We start from the raw sequence: 14786 nt of genomic DNA, 5'->3' as shown, positions 1-14786 counted from the left end.
TTTTAAGAAATAAAGAAAATGTAGTGCTGGCAAGACAGCTCAGCCAGGAAAGTGCTTGCCACATACACATGATGAGCCAAGTTTGGATACTTAGCACCCATGTGAAAGACCCCAGCACTGGGTAGGCAATGACAGGTGAATGCCTGGAATTCAGCAGACAGTCAGCCTGACAGAATTGATGATTGCCAGCTTCAAAAATAAGGGGTAAGTAACTAATAAAGACACCTGTCATTGGCCCTTTGGCTCCCACATGCTCACACCATAAACACATACAAGTGGATCCACAAGAACAAGTATGCACACTCACACAAACACATGCACACTCACACAAACACATGCACACACACACACACACACACACACACACACACACACACACACAAAGATACCCAGAATAAACCAAGGGATGAGTTCCTAATTGGTTATCCAATACAATGTGATCATCCCTGAAACCATATACATAAAAGCAACAACAACAACAACAAAATGACATCAGCAGGTTGTATTTATGCATTTGACCTTGAACTTCTAGCCTCTAGGACATTAGACTGTTCAGCTAGAAAGGAGCATCCCACATCATCCTCTCCCTCCCAGGCTCAGGGAGTGTGGTTAAAGACAGAATGAAAAGGTTATAAAAGTAGAAAGAAGGTAAGAACATCATCTTTGGAACACGGTATCATTGTGTGCTTGATCTCATAGTAGTGGTGATAATCAACACATAATCTGCACAAGACTAGGCCTGCCATCATCTGATTCTGGGGGAATGCAAGGCCCATGAGGCCCCACCCTCCCTGAGTATTTATAGGCAGTTAACTGTTACCTGTATATAATGCTCCTATATATAATCCCTCACCTGGTCCCTTTAAGCAAACCTAATGAGACTCATTGGGTCACCAAAAATAAATAAGTAAATGCATGCATAGAGGAAAGTAGAAGATTGACTAGGAAATAACTGGACGGGGTCTGCAGGAGCAAGATGGGAACAGGAAAGGGTAATGGGAGGTAAGTATGATAAAAATGCATTATATACACGAAATGCCATAATGAAATATATTATGCATTATATGATGTTAGTAAAAATGTCTGAGCACATAAAGCCGAGTGTGCTGACACATTATCTATCACCTCAGCTACTTGGACAGCAGAAGCAGGGGGATGGCAGGTTTAAGTAAGGTTCAGCCTTGGCTGCATAGCAGGACCTTATCTCTTAAGAGAAGCATGGTGGTATACGCCCATAATTCTAGGACTTGAGAGGTATTGGCAGAAAGATTGGGAGTTCAAGATCTTGGCTACACAGGAAGCTTGAGGTCAGCCTGGTCTGTATGAGACTCTGTCTTTAAAAAAAAGTCTGCATAAACAATGGAATTCTAGCAACTGTAAGTGCAAGGGAAAATATCCCTATTAATAATAACAATGGCATCTTCTTTATATACTAATACCAAGCCTTTCTAAACGTTTATGGATATGGCAAATTTCTTTCTTTTTAAAGGTGATATCTTTTTAGATAGTCCAAAAAATATTTTTTAAAAAGAAAGAATGAATACCAGAGCATCTGTGTATCAAGGTACATGCCTCTGATCCCAGTATCTGGGAGGCTGAGACAGGATGATCAATCACCTCGAGTACAAGGCCAGCATGTACCACACAGTGAGTTCTAGGCCACTCGAGAGTGAAACTCTACCTGAAACAAAACAAATCAAAAGTCTTAACAAACAAAAAGGACAACTAGGTATGGTCATGTCCAGGCCTTTAATCCTAAGCACTGGGAGGCAGAGGCAGGCAGATCTCTGTGGGTTTAAGGCCAGCTTGGTCTACACAGTGAATTTCAGACCAGCCAGCAATACATAGAGAAACTCTGTCTCTAAAAACTAAAAATAAAATGAAGGAAGGAAGGAATGACAGAATTATAGAACTAAAAGAAAATCTAGACCTTGCTTCCAAAAACAAATGTTTTTTTTCCATGTATGTAAACTTTACTACACAATTTATTCCAGTCTCAATCAAAAGTTCTCAATGATTTGTTTTACATTTAATCATGACATTCCACATAAATTGGTGTCAGCTGCCAAAATATGAAGCAAACAAAAGCATATGAATAATTGGACCAGGAAAAACACAGTGTAAAAAGAAAAGAGTGGGGCTGGAAAGATGGCTCAGTGGTTAAGAGCACTGGCTGCTCTTCCAGAGGTCCTGGGTTCTGTTCCCAACAACCACATGCCTTTGTGTACAAAGGTACTTTCAGGCTAAGACTGAGCATGGTCACAAGAAGCAGGAGGTTTTTTCCTAATGGAATGGAAAGAAATATAAAATATCAGATTTTTAGCAAATACTTGTGGTGAAATCACCAATTTCAAGCATAAATAAAGATGTGTAAATGAGGTCAAAATGTAAAATATGTCCTTTTTCTTAAGATGGTTTCACTAAGTACCTCAGGCTGGCCCTCAACTCACAATCCTCCTGCTTCTACATGGAGTATTACAGGTAATACACAATAATGTACAATATATGTTATAAATATATCATTTCTTGTTAGGAAATGCAGCCACAGAGATGTAAAACACTGGGAAGTGCCTTCATTTCCACCTCAGCTGTTCCCCCTTGGCTTTGGGGTTGCAGAATGCGCTACCTTCTCCCCAGCCTGCCCTCCACCACAGTGAATTGTGGTCCCGAATGCTATCCTGCTGGCTCTCTACTGTCCTAGTTAGGGTTTTATTTCTGTGAAGAGACACCATGGCCAAGCCAACTCTTATAAAGGATAACACTTAATTGGGGCTGGCTTACAGGTTCAGAGGTTTAGTGCATTATCATCATGGCGGGAAGCACAGCAATGTCCAGGCAGAGTGACCTGAGAGGTCTACATCTTATCCTACAGCAGCAGGAGGAGACTGGGTGCCACACTGCACATGGCTTAAACATAAAACACCTCAAAGCCTGCTCACTTAAGTCCTCCAACAAGGACATACCTCCTAATAGTGCCACTCTATGGGCCATGCATTCAAACACATGAGTCTATGGAGGCTATACCTATTCAAATCACCACACCCACACTCTGACTTTGACAAGCAGGCTTGCTTCTTGTCATCTATGCCTTCTTCAAGTGGCAGTGGCTTTGAACAACAATAAACCTGACAGTTTTGGCTTTCTCTTCTCCCAGCCCCTCCAGCAGTCAACACTTGTCTCCAAATCATTCTGCCTCTCCTTTTGCCCCTACTACAATCTATCTCCCTGTTTTCTTTTAGAAGCTTCAGTCAGGGATGGGACAACTAAATGCTTCCTTTTCCCACCCTTCCAAACTAAGGCTTAGGCAGCTTCTCCAAGTTCCCTTTGAAAACATGACCCAGTGGTATAAGGGTCATGTATAAGGTTAAGTATGATTCCCAATAACCAAATAGAAAGACCCCTGTCAAGAGTTGAGAGGATAAACAAAGTGCCATCTATCCCTCCAATGGACCATCTTAGGCCATTGGTGGCACATACCACCTAGTTACTCCAGAGATGGAGACAGGACAAGGCCAGCATTGGCAACTTAGCAAAGACCCTGTTCCAGAAACGAAAGAAAAATAAAGTGGTGTGGGGCAGTGTAGTTCAGTGGTTGAGCACATATGTTCGGCTGTGGGTCCAACCCCTAATACCAGAGTAGAGGAGGAAGTACTAAAACATGTTATCAAATGGATGATCCTTGAAAGCTAAGTCAAAGAGGCAAAACACAGAATGGTAAACACTAAGATGCTGCCTACATGAGGAACATTGACTAGGCAACAATCATAGAAACAGAAAGTAGACTAGCAGTGAAGAGAGGCCAGAGGAGGGGTCATTTGGAGAGTAACTACTAATCAAGGATCGAATAGGATGAGATAGACTATATGAGTTATGGAAATGTCCTGAGAATAGTAACAACACACCTGTGAATATACTTGATGCTACCAAACTCCTCATTTCAAAATTGTTAAAAGTTATTCAGTAAGCTTTCGGTTGAAGGAGAATAGAGACAAGTATATGGATGGGTTTAGAGGGAGGAAATAAAAAGGAGAAATGCTGTAATTAAATTGATCTCAAAAATGAAATAAGATTTTTAAGTAAGCTCAATCCAGCCATGAGAAAACTCAATTGTAGAACAGCTGCCCAAATAACTAATCAATATGCTTCAGAATTATCAAGGGCATGACAGATAGAGAAACTGTCACAGACAGTGGGGCCCAGGATGGAACAACAACCAAATGAAAGGTAGGGTTCTGGACAGGATCCTAGACAAGAATTCTTTTTAAAAGGACCCCAGTCAAAAAACTGATGACATTATATAATACTTTCAATATAGCAAATAGTATTGTGCCAATGTTGGTTTCCCACTTCTAACAAGAACATTAACATAACTATGATTACGAAAGATGCTAGCCAACCATAGGGAAAATTGGGTGGGAGCTATGTGAGAGCCCAATATGTCTTTTGCATCTTTTCTGCAAGACTGAAGTCTGTTAAAAGTTTTTTAATTTTTTTTAACTTATGTACATTGGAGTTTTGCATACATATATGTCTGTGTGAGGGTGTCAAAAGCCCTGGAACTGAGTTGTAGACAGGTGAGAGCCACCATGTCAGTACTGGGAATTGAACCCAGGTCCTCCAGAAGAGCAGACAGTGCTCTTAACTGCTGAGCCATCTCTCTAGCCCCTCAAAATATAGTGTTAAAAATCAGCTCATGCTTTCAAAAACAAGCAGTAAAATACACCCTGGTTTATTAATTAGTTTTAATTCTTACCCAAAGATGGTCAGTTCACACTCGAAGTACTCAAATCAGAAACAAATGCCCCTCCCAGGCATGGTGGGTCAGCAGGAAAGACTAATCAGAGTTTACTGGCTTCAGCTGATGAACCATCAACATGAGCAATAGCCCTGTGACCCATGAACTGGTGAAAACACTGTAATATCTTGCTGATTCTTGTGTGAACTACAGCAAAGAATCTACAAAGATCAGCACTCTGCCCTCTTCAGAAAGTACTGTGTCCGGGCCCCATGTTTGGCTAGAAAATGAAAGCTCTGGTCCTCCTTCTGGGGATTAGCTGAATTCTGCCACAGTCACACAGAGACTCTGTGACTGGGGACTTAGCACAGCTTCCCTGTGCCTTCCAACTAACAAGAGTCAGAAGTAGCTGGAATACACTCTGATCATAAGACTATGGGAAATGACCCTCAAAGTTCCCTTCTATTGTGTCCCAGGAGAACTTGACAGTTCTTCAAAGCACAACTCAGCATAGGTCAGTTCACATCAGATTATACCTTAGGATTCTGAGAAAACGGCCAAGGGTCTGTGAATATGTACAAGTCCGTTTGCAAGCCCCAGAACAGAGCTCTCCTGGGACGTGATTACATGGGCTGCTGCTCTCCCTACCCCCCACTGCAAGACTCAGCGGTCACGGTCACGCTGAAGCCTTTGTGTTTCAGTGGCAAAAGCACAATCTAAACAGAGACCAAATTTATTCAGTCTAGAGTCTGGATAACCTAAAGAGAGGAGCCAGTCCCAAAGCACAGGACGGAAAAAAAAAAAAGGCCCCTCTTTTTCTTTTCTTTAGGGTCAAATGTAGCCAACCCTATCTTCTATTTTCTTTCTCCCAAGAGACTGACTCGACTGCCATTTCCTGTCTTCATCTTCCTGCTTCCTCCTTACTCACTGGCCAGCCCAGCTGTGACTCGTCAACTTCACTCCATGCCCCACTTTACCACCATCCCACCATGAGGCTCTAGCCCGAGGACAGCCTTTTGTGAGCCCTGGTCTGAGAACTCCACCTTCTTAACTTCCTGCAGTGCTGCAAAGACGGAAGCTTTCCTCCACCATGAGCTGCTACTGATACCATTGCCCACTACGTGATGAGAACAAAAGGTCCCCAGTAAAATATCTAGAGTAATGCATCCGCAACACTGGCCACATATGAATCCGAGGACCTGTGAATAACCAGCAAGTTGCAAACAAGGTTGCTAGTCAGTTGGCATTAAAATGGGGAAATTAACCTGGATTCTCCAGGCGAATCTCACATTATGGAAGAAACACTGAAGGAGGTCAAAGTGGTGAGATGCTAGCAGAGTTCACCTTCTTTGAAGACTTAGAAAGGAAACATGGGCAGCCTTCTAAACTGGGGGTGGGGGGGAGGACAAGAGATTTTTCACTAGTTCCCAGAAAGAAATAAAGTCCTGTCAATACATTGATACTAAACACATGAGGCCCACATTAGACTCCTATAGAACTGGGAGACAATACACTTGTGTTGTTTTTGTAGTAATTTGTTAGGGCAGTGTGGTGGTTTGAATAAGAATAGCTCCCATAGGTACATATATTGGAGGTATGTCATTGGGGGGAGGGCAAGCTTTCAGCTTTCAAAACCTCTCTCTCTCTCTGTCTCTCTCTCTCCCTCTCTCTCTCTCTCTCTCTCTCTCTCTCTCTCTCTCTCTCTCTCTCTGTGTGTGTGTGTGTGTGTGTGCGCGCGCATGCGTGCATGCGTGTGCCTCTGCCTTGTGCTTAAGGATTACAGTGTAAGCTCTCAGCTGTTCTTGCCACCACAATGCCTTTGCTCTGCCATCATGGACTCACCCTCCGAAACCATAAGCCCCAAATAAATTCTTTCTTCTGTATGTTGCCTTGGTCATAGTGTCTTATCACAACAGATATGTACATAAAAACAGGTAGCAATAGGAAACATATAATCCTATTTACAAAATGCCATAGCAGCATGTTTGGGGTCTAATGAATAAGCAAGTTTTACTTAAGTAAATCTATCTATGCAAAATCCATAGCATTTTCATGTCTTATCTGAAAACCTAGCTCTACACCCATACCTACTACCAGTCTTCATTCCCCTAACCTTAATTCCAAAAACCAGGGTCCAATAACTAAAAACACATGTGTTTTTATGTCACAAGACAGGTTCTAAATAGAACACTTTGCTTGTGCCATTTTATGAGGTATCAGTTTGACACAAATCTTTAAAAAGAAAACCCACTCAGAGTTATTTTTGTAACTGAAGGTGGGCAAGAACGGGGATAGTAAAATAAGATTATTACTTAGGAAATGAGCAATGGAAGGTAAGCCTCTCCTTATCATTTAACGCAACACTTTGCAACTAAGGATGATGACATCAATTTCCTTTTGAGACCCACTGAAGCTAACAGTGTCTGAGTCTAAGTCTCAGGGTTTCTCTTCAGGAGGCTCAAAGGGTTTTTTGTTTATTGTTTTTTGTTTTTGTTTTTTTTTTTTTAATGCAAACTGTTCTCATGGCTATTGGTTTAGCTGGTGCCACAAGCTCACAAAGGCAGAATTAACTCTTTCAACATCATTTTCTTGTGGTGAGTACCCTAAATCCACAGTGAGACAGAACCCTCCTTAAATGGCGTATGGGGCTGAAAGGGAGGGAACATGGGACTCAGCATTCTTCTTTCAATAGATTTAGGTCTCCTAAATTCCTTCCAACTAGCAGAAAGGGAAAGTTCAAACTCTAGCACTGCCCACCTGACAAAGGTCTTGCTCATTGATTCCTATTGCCTGTACTTGAAAAGAGTTAGGGCTAACACAGGATAACCTAAAAATAGAAAGTAATGATTTCCAATGCCAGGACAGTTGGGCCACTTAAGCTCTACTTTCAGCAAGTCTCACTTGCCTAGGAAGCAGCCATATGGCTCCTCCCATTCTCCAAAGTGTAAGAACATCCAAAGGTAGAGCTGTCTGTGACACATGAGATGGTCCCTAAATGACAACAAGCATAACATCCAAAGCAAATTGTTAACATTCAAGACAATCCAAGGAGACTCAGCATCCCACTGCCATCTTCACCATTACAAACTGTTTGCATGTGAGGCCAGCCGATGGGAGTTTCCACTACCAGTTTAGAATATGAAAGAAATATGTGTTTTTAACAGGGGGACTTTTTTGTAAGCAATTACTCCCTAATGGAAAGGAATCTGCTGTAAATGGCAGGGTCTGGTTCAGGATAAAAAGTTTGAGTCCAGTGAAGGAAAGAAGAAAAACATCCCTCATTTGAGGCAAGCCAGCAACACTTCCCTAAAATGCAGGATGAGCGCCCTGTAGAAATAAGCACGTGGGCTCCCATATCTCAGATGGACTCTGCACAGCCAAGGGCACATGAATGTGCTTCATTACAGACCCAAGAGGAAGTGTGGAAAGCCTGAAGACTGACCACAACTAAAAATGATAAAGTAGATCCTTCTATGGCAAAGCCATGGCAGAGAAACAGGAGAAGACAGTAACAACAACGAGGTACAAGCTTTACAAGAGACTGATCACTAATAGGGTCATCTCTTGGTAACTTCAATACAAAAAGAGCTTCTGTTAATGACTAGTCAAGGGCAAAAAGAAGATTCCCATGCATATGAGGCAAGTGATCTGAGGGTCATCAATTCGATCACAAAGTCAAAATTCTCCCATGCCTACTTTTTTAGGTCATTTGTAGGGAAATTACTTCCAAATATATAAATATGCCTTACAACATGGCCAACAGTAGGGAAGACTACAGGCAATAATGACTTTCTCAGTTGCAGCTGACCACCCATCTCAGGCCAATGAAAGCCAATAAGGCATGTAATTAAATGATGATTTCTACCCTGGTTTGGGAAAATGATACTCTGCCTTTAGACTCATATTGTTTCTTCTTATTCAACAGAAGTTTTTCCTTTTGCCATCCATTATAGGTAACACACCATGGGAATTTGAAGGCTGTTATCACGGCCTGACAACCAGGGGGCAGGGACAATGTACACAGAGCATGAATGTTGGGGTCCTTAAAATCCCTGGTTTTTCTCAACCAACATGTGTCGTCTCCTCAACATGTGTCTGACCCTTCTTCTATGCTTCTGGAAGCATCTGAGTTAGGGTGGGGAGAGAAGGAGGAAGCAGAATTAGGGATGGCTACCAATGAAGCTCAGATTCTTCCATTTTCCAGCAATCCAAGGAAAACAAAGGTAAATAAGAGGTCTCATGAGCCCACCTCAAAAACAAATAGCTCTCCGCCAATTGATTTCTTCTTATTCATAACTATTAGAATGCATATGTATGACTTACTGTAGTCAAGCTTACTATTCTTTTCCACCTCCTAAGCAAAAACTGTCAGCTATAGGCTAGAAGCCAAGATTTCCCCAGGACAAGAAGGAGGGACTTGAACAGGCAAAGACAGCAGAGCCCAGAGAAGCTGTGGATAGGTTCTGCTAGAGCCAACAAAGGACAAATGAGTCTTATTGGCTACTAGAGACTCCCTAAGTCATCACTACAGAGAGTTTGTTCTAACGTGTACAAAAATGGATTCGTGTGAATGTGACTAATTACTCACTTGGCTTTTTGTTGCCAGAAGGAAGCAATTAATGGCAAAGGACAAAAAAAAAAAAAAGATTTTTAAATCAGGCTGTGTCAAGGAGTATGAATGAACCTGTAATTAATCTCCCCCAAAGGTACTATCTCCAAATAGGACCACATTAGGTACTAGGACATTAACATATGAGTGAATCTGGGGCTGCACAAACATTCCAATCTAATAGCACATGTTAAAAAATATCAGTGTATCTCCTTGCACTCCCTACCCACAACAGATGAACATACAAACTGAAAGCCAAAAGGCATTAGAAAAGAGGAGTTTGTTTGATCTACCTACTATGTGCACAAAATGCCTGATAAAGGGTCACAGCATACAAGAGGGCCCTGGCCGCCTTGGTGTGCTATTATGAGGTGTAGGGGTATGTGTGTGTGTACACCTAAAGTAAGTTCAAGACCCTTCTATCCTGCTTGAGACAGGTGCATATACCAGGCTAGCTGACCCAGGAGCCTGTGTGGATTCTCCTGTCCCCACATCCCATCTCACCACGGAAGCCCTGGGATTACAGTGGTGCACTATTGCATTTGGTTTTATGTGTATTCTTAGATTCCAATCGCAGGTCTTCATGCTTGTGCCCTTTAGGGATTAAGCCACTTCCTCATCCACATTCTCTTTATTTTTAACACATTGGAGCTCTAAGTATGTCTGAAGATCTTGATATACTCATGCAGCATTTAATCATGGTGATGGTGGTGGCTGTTTAGTACCCAAGAAAACATGAATAGAACAGTAATTGGAAATGCCCTTCACAAATGGAATGCAGCAAAACAAAACTCATACATGTTTTGGTCATAATGACAAAGGATATAGACCTCAAAAATATGTTTTTGGGGGGGGTTATTAGAACACTTCAACTCTATGAATCATGAACTGGAAAACAAAACTCTGTCCTCAACAAGTTCACCAGCTCTGACAATTTTAATGCTTTAAAATATATATACAGCCATGAGCCTCACAAAATTGTGGTCATATGATACAGCAGAAACTGATAATCATCTCCAGTCCCCATTTTTACTCTTCCTCTTTTAGAAACAGAACACTTTGTTCCCCCAGTGGTGTGCAGAACAATGACTACTGCTCTCATCTGTGTGCACACCAGAAAACCCAGTACCTGGGAACTCAACATTGCAAAAGAGACTTTGCAGATGTATTAAATTTCAGATCTTGAGATAGGGAGAATACTGTTGATTAGCTGAGTGGGCCCTTTGTAATTCCAGAAGATTTTTAAAAGATGAAGGGGAAGGCAGAAGAGCCAGAAAAGGAGACATGATGAAGGAAACAGAGGGCATAGTCATGTGAGGAGGTGGTCACTTGAAGCTGGAAGAACTAAGAATGAGGATCATCCCTATCTTGAATTTCTGAACTCCAGAACTATGGGATAAATCTGTGTTGTTCAAGCCACTGAGTTTGTTGTAATTTGTTATGGCAACAGAAACAAGCACTCCCCCACCATCAGGTTTTTGTTGGCACATGGTTGCCCAGCTGGAGATTACTGTTCTCTTTTAATTTTATTTTTATTCATGTGTATGTGTGTGTGCTCACATAGAGGTGCCTGCAGAGGCCAGAAGAGGATATAGGATTCCTGGGAACTGGAGTTACAAGTGATTGGGAGTCATCCGATGTTGGTATTAGAACCAAATCCCAGCCCTCTGGAAGAGCAACAAGCAGTCTTAACCACTGAGCCATTTCCCCAGACCCCTGAAGATGGCCTTTCCATAGACATATGCAGCTGCATTTGAGACTGTAACTGTATTATTGCTATGGGGGTTCTTGCCATGGGAATAGCTGATAGTTGATGCAAGCAGCTTCCTTAACAAAAGTACACTGCCACTGGGTGGGGGGTGCACAGGTGCTGAGGAGCCAGAATCAACTATGCCAATAACAGAGAAGGGGCCTGGTTCCAATGCCCCTGCAGAGCATAACAGCTTGGCCCCCGAATTGTCTTGTGATCAGCAGTAACTTGAGAAAGAAGGAGTAGACTATCACACCTTTCAGGGGGCAGGGAAGGTCCTCTGGGAAAGCAGCTTAGATGACATCTTAATACATCTGGGAGAGCAAATATTGTTGAGAATACAAGCAGCAGAAATGTTTACACTTTGGAGACACACAAATTTGAAGATCAATTAAAAAATGTCCTCTAAAACTGAATATGCATATATTTTTTCCTTTGTATTCTTCATTCATTGGTTAGTTCATTCATTTGTTAGTCAAGAACAAACGCTTGTTGCACACACTCTGGAACTCCAACTTGTTTGTTTGTTTTGTTTTGTTTTGTTTTTTCGAGACAGGGTTTCTCTGTGTAGCCCTGGCTGTCCTGGAACTCACTCTGTAGACCAGGCTGGCCTCGAACTCAGAAACCCACCTGCCTCTGCCTCCCAAGTGCTGGGATTAAAGGCTTACGCCACCACTGCCCGGCTGGAACTCCAACTTGAAACCCAGCAAAATCAATACTTGTTCTCATTTTTAAGTATACACATTTTACATGTGTGCCAGAGACATCTGTAAGAACGGTGATAAGAAAACACTGGAAGTGTCTATGGCCATACCACCCTGAACACGCCCGATCTTGTCTGATCTCGGAAGCTAAGCAGGGTTGGGCCTGGTTAGTACTTGGATGGGAGACCGCCTGGGAATACTGGGTGCTGCAGGCCTTTATAAAGAAAGAAAGAAAGAAAGAAAGAAAGAAAGAAAGAAAGAAAGAAAGAAAGAAAGAAAGAAAGAAAGAAAGAAAGAAAACACTGGAAGTGATGTGTCTATCAGCTGGAGATGGGACACATGCACAGTGACATACTCAGACAATGGAAGGAAGAAAACAAAAGCTAGACACAACAAGCAAGTCTCATGTCTCTGCAGTTTCAACTCCAGAAACTAAACTAAAACCAAGCAAAACCATGCCATTGTTATGAAGAGATACTATGGAAATGATAAAACTATTTTTCCAAAAAGGGAAAGATAACCTTTAAGAAGATTCCTAACGGATGTTCTCTCCAGGTCAGAGAGAAATAAGGACAAAGGACAAACACAGGCATGTACTATGTGAGTTCTCACAATGAAGAACAAGCTCACAATCACACATTAACAATGATGTCTGCTGCAGCCCACAAATATCTCATCTGCATCCAAAGTGCTCTTAATACCTTGCAGCATGTGAAAAGGACTCAATGAGAACTGTGTGAAGGAGAGATTGATTCTCCCTGTGCTTTGAACACAGAAGAAAAAACTGGGAGACACGAGAACACATGAAAGATTCCAGCAAGCGCTTGTCACAAAGCCAAGCAACAACTTCATCTCTGAAACACCATCATGCCTCTATGAGTGTTGATTTGAACTTCGGCAGCTTAATTTATGCTTAATTTGTGAATTCATTTCAGGTTTATACTTGTAAATGAGCTAAAAGCAAAATCAGTTTATATGTAGTTAAGTGCCTGCATTTTCAAGTAACATTATTATTATATAGTTTAAAGCAATTAAAAAGGAAATTCTGACACAGGCTACCAGATGGATAAACTTTAGAGGTAATATGCTAGATGAAATAAGCCAGTCACAAATAAATCAGTGAACTCACAGTGTGATTGCATCTATCCGAGGTATAAAGAAGAAAATTCACAGAAACCTGAAGTAGAATTACAGCTACCAGGAAGACAGAAAGCGTTTCACTTATGAAAGATGATGGTACTGAGGTACCACAGTGTGAATGTGCTTAATGGCACTGAGCTTCATACTTGGGAGTGTGTGTGTGTGTGTGTGTGTGTGTGTGTGTGTGTGTGTGTGTGTGTGTGTATTACATATGTGCCACAGGTGGTTCTTGCTTGCTACCTTCTTAAGGCAGGGTCTCTCTTGTTTCTGCTGAGTACTCCAAGCTATAGTCACCTGGAAAGGTTCTAGGCAATTCTCCTGCTTCCACCCCGCCTCCCCGCATCCAGAACTGCTGTGACTGCAGATACGCGAGCACCACGATATCTGGATATTTTTACATGAGTTCTGGGAATTGATCTTGGGTCATCAGGGTCATGCAGCTATGCACTTTCCCCTGCTTAAGCAATCCCCTCAGCACCGAAAACAGTAAGTTTATGCTATGCATACCTTACCACAATAAAATAAATAAATGCTAACAAACATTCAAAAGTTTAAGGCAAATCAGGGGCTCATGGGAAATATTTCTCTTGTAAAGGGGAACTTCAGCATTAGGTTATTTGAGCAAAGCTATTTTGATTTTCTCTAAATCTCCAACTAGGAGGGAGTTTTAGCAGCTGCTAGAGTTGGTTAAAGCTCAGAAAATTGTTTTCAAATCTGATGGGATTTCCTGACATGGACACTTTTCCTTCTTTCTGGATAAGCAGAATTTGCTTAGAGGTCTTCTGTTTCAACTACTGTTTTTGTGGTTCCTGAAATGACCACACCCACAATTTCCTCCCAATTAGAAAAAGGAAAGTTAAGCAAAATGTGTTCATGGGTGAAACATCAGATTATCTTCCAGTCCCTATGTTCTAAAGCTTACAGTTAACAAACACCCAATAAACACTTAGCTATGTTAATTGAATCCCAACATACAACAGTACCAAGTCAACCCAACAAATTCAAAAGTTAGAGTTAGAATTTGATAAGGTAACAGAAAAGAGGGTATAGCACACATTACTACTAATGCTTTTTAACATCTATAAATTTTACAACTTTCACAGAAACTTGCCCCAGGAAGGCCATCATAAATATTCAACTAGCATTTTTATCAAGTATGTGAGCTGACATTTAGTGGATACTTGGGTAAGCAAACAAATCATTTACATAAAATTGTCCATTAGTAAAACTTATTCAATGAGCAAGGCTTTGAGATGGTTCTCCAAACTGGGTCCTCATTGGTGGTTTTAGTCACTCATCTTGATCATCTTTGGAACTTAAAGCTGTTTGTTTGTTTTTTAGTTTTGTGACCGAATCTCATTTCATAGTCCATGCTGGCCTGGAACTCACTCTATCACTGAAGCTGGACTCATAGTCACAGCAGTTCTCCTGTAGCTACTCCCCCAGAGCTAAAAGGACAGATACACACACCACCACACCCGCTGCTGAACTTTTTTTTTTTTAAAGCAGGGTAGGTCTCACTATGTATGTCAGGTTGTCATGGAACTTGCAATCGATCCTCCTGTCTCTGCCTCCTGAGTGCTGGGATTATAGGCATGCATACCTACATACCCTGTTTTTAGCATAATTGTTTTTTGAGGCAGTGGATGGTGCGCTGTGGTTCCTGAAAGCAAAGTTCCTGCAAATACCAGTCAGGTAGTGGAAAGGCAAAGAAGGAAAGGAAGGAGAAAGAAAGAGAAGGGAAAGAAGCAAGCCCCCAGGGGGGTTCAATTTTCACTGTGTAAGAGCAATGGTTAATCATTATGGATGATACAGTGGGATGGGGCAGGAAAGTCTCCTATACTGCTT

General features: G+C 41.7%; 1 protein-coding gene and 1 non-coding gene across 2 annotated transcripts in view; one reads left to right on the top strand and one right to left on the bottom strand.

The window, feature by feature from the left end:
• Sh3kbp1 (SH3 domain containing kinase binding protein 1) overlaps nt 1-14786 on the bottom strand; it is a 359863-nt gene that overhangs the window by 332325 nt on the left and 12752 nt on the right. The gene's annotated exons all lie outside the window — the stretch shown is intronic.
• LOC116096390 lies at nt 11895-12013 on the top strand. Its single transcript, XR_004120975.1, has one exon. It is a non-coding gene; the product is annotated as a 5S ribosomal RNA (ribosomal RNA).

This window comes from Mastomys coucha, chromosome X, assembly GCF_008632895.1.
Source record: "Mastomys coucha isolate ucsf_1 chromosome X, UCSF_Mcou_1, whole genome shotgun sequence".
NCBI classification, from domain to species: Eukaryota; Metazoa; Chordata; class Mammalia; order Rodentia; family Muridae; genus Mastomys; species Mastomys coucha.
This window is presented reverse-complemented; position numbering and strand designations above follow the sequence as displayed.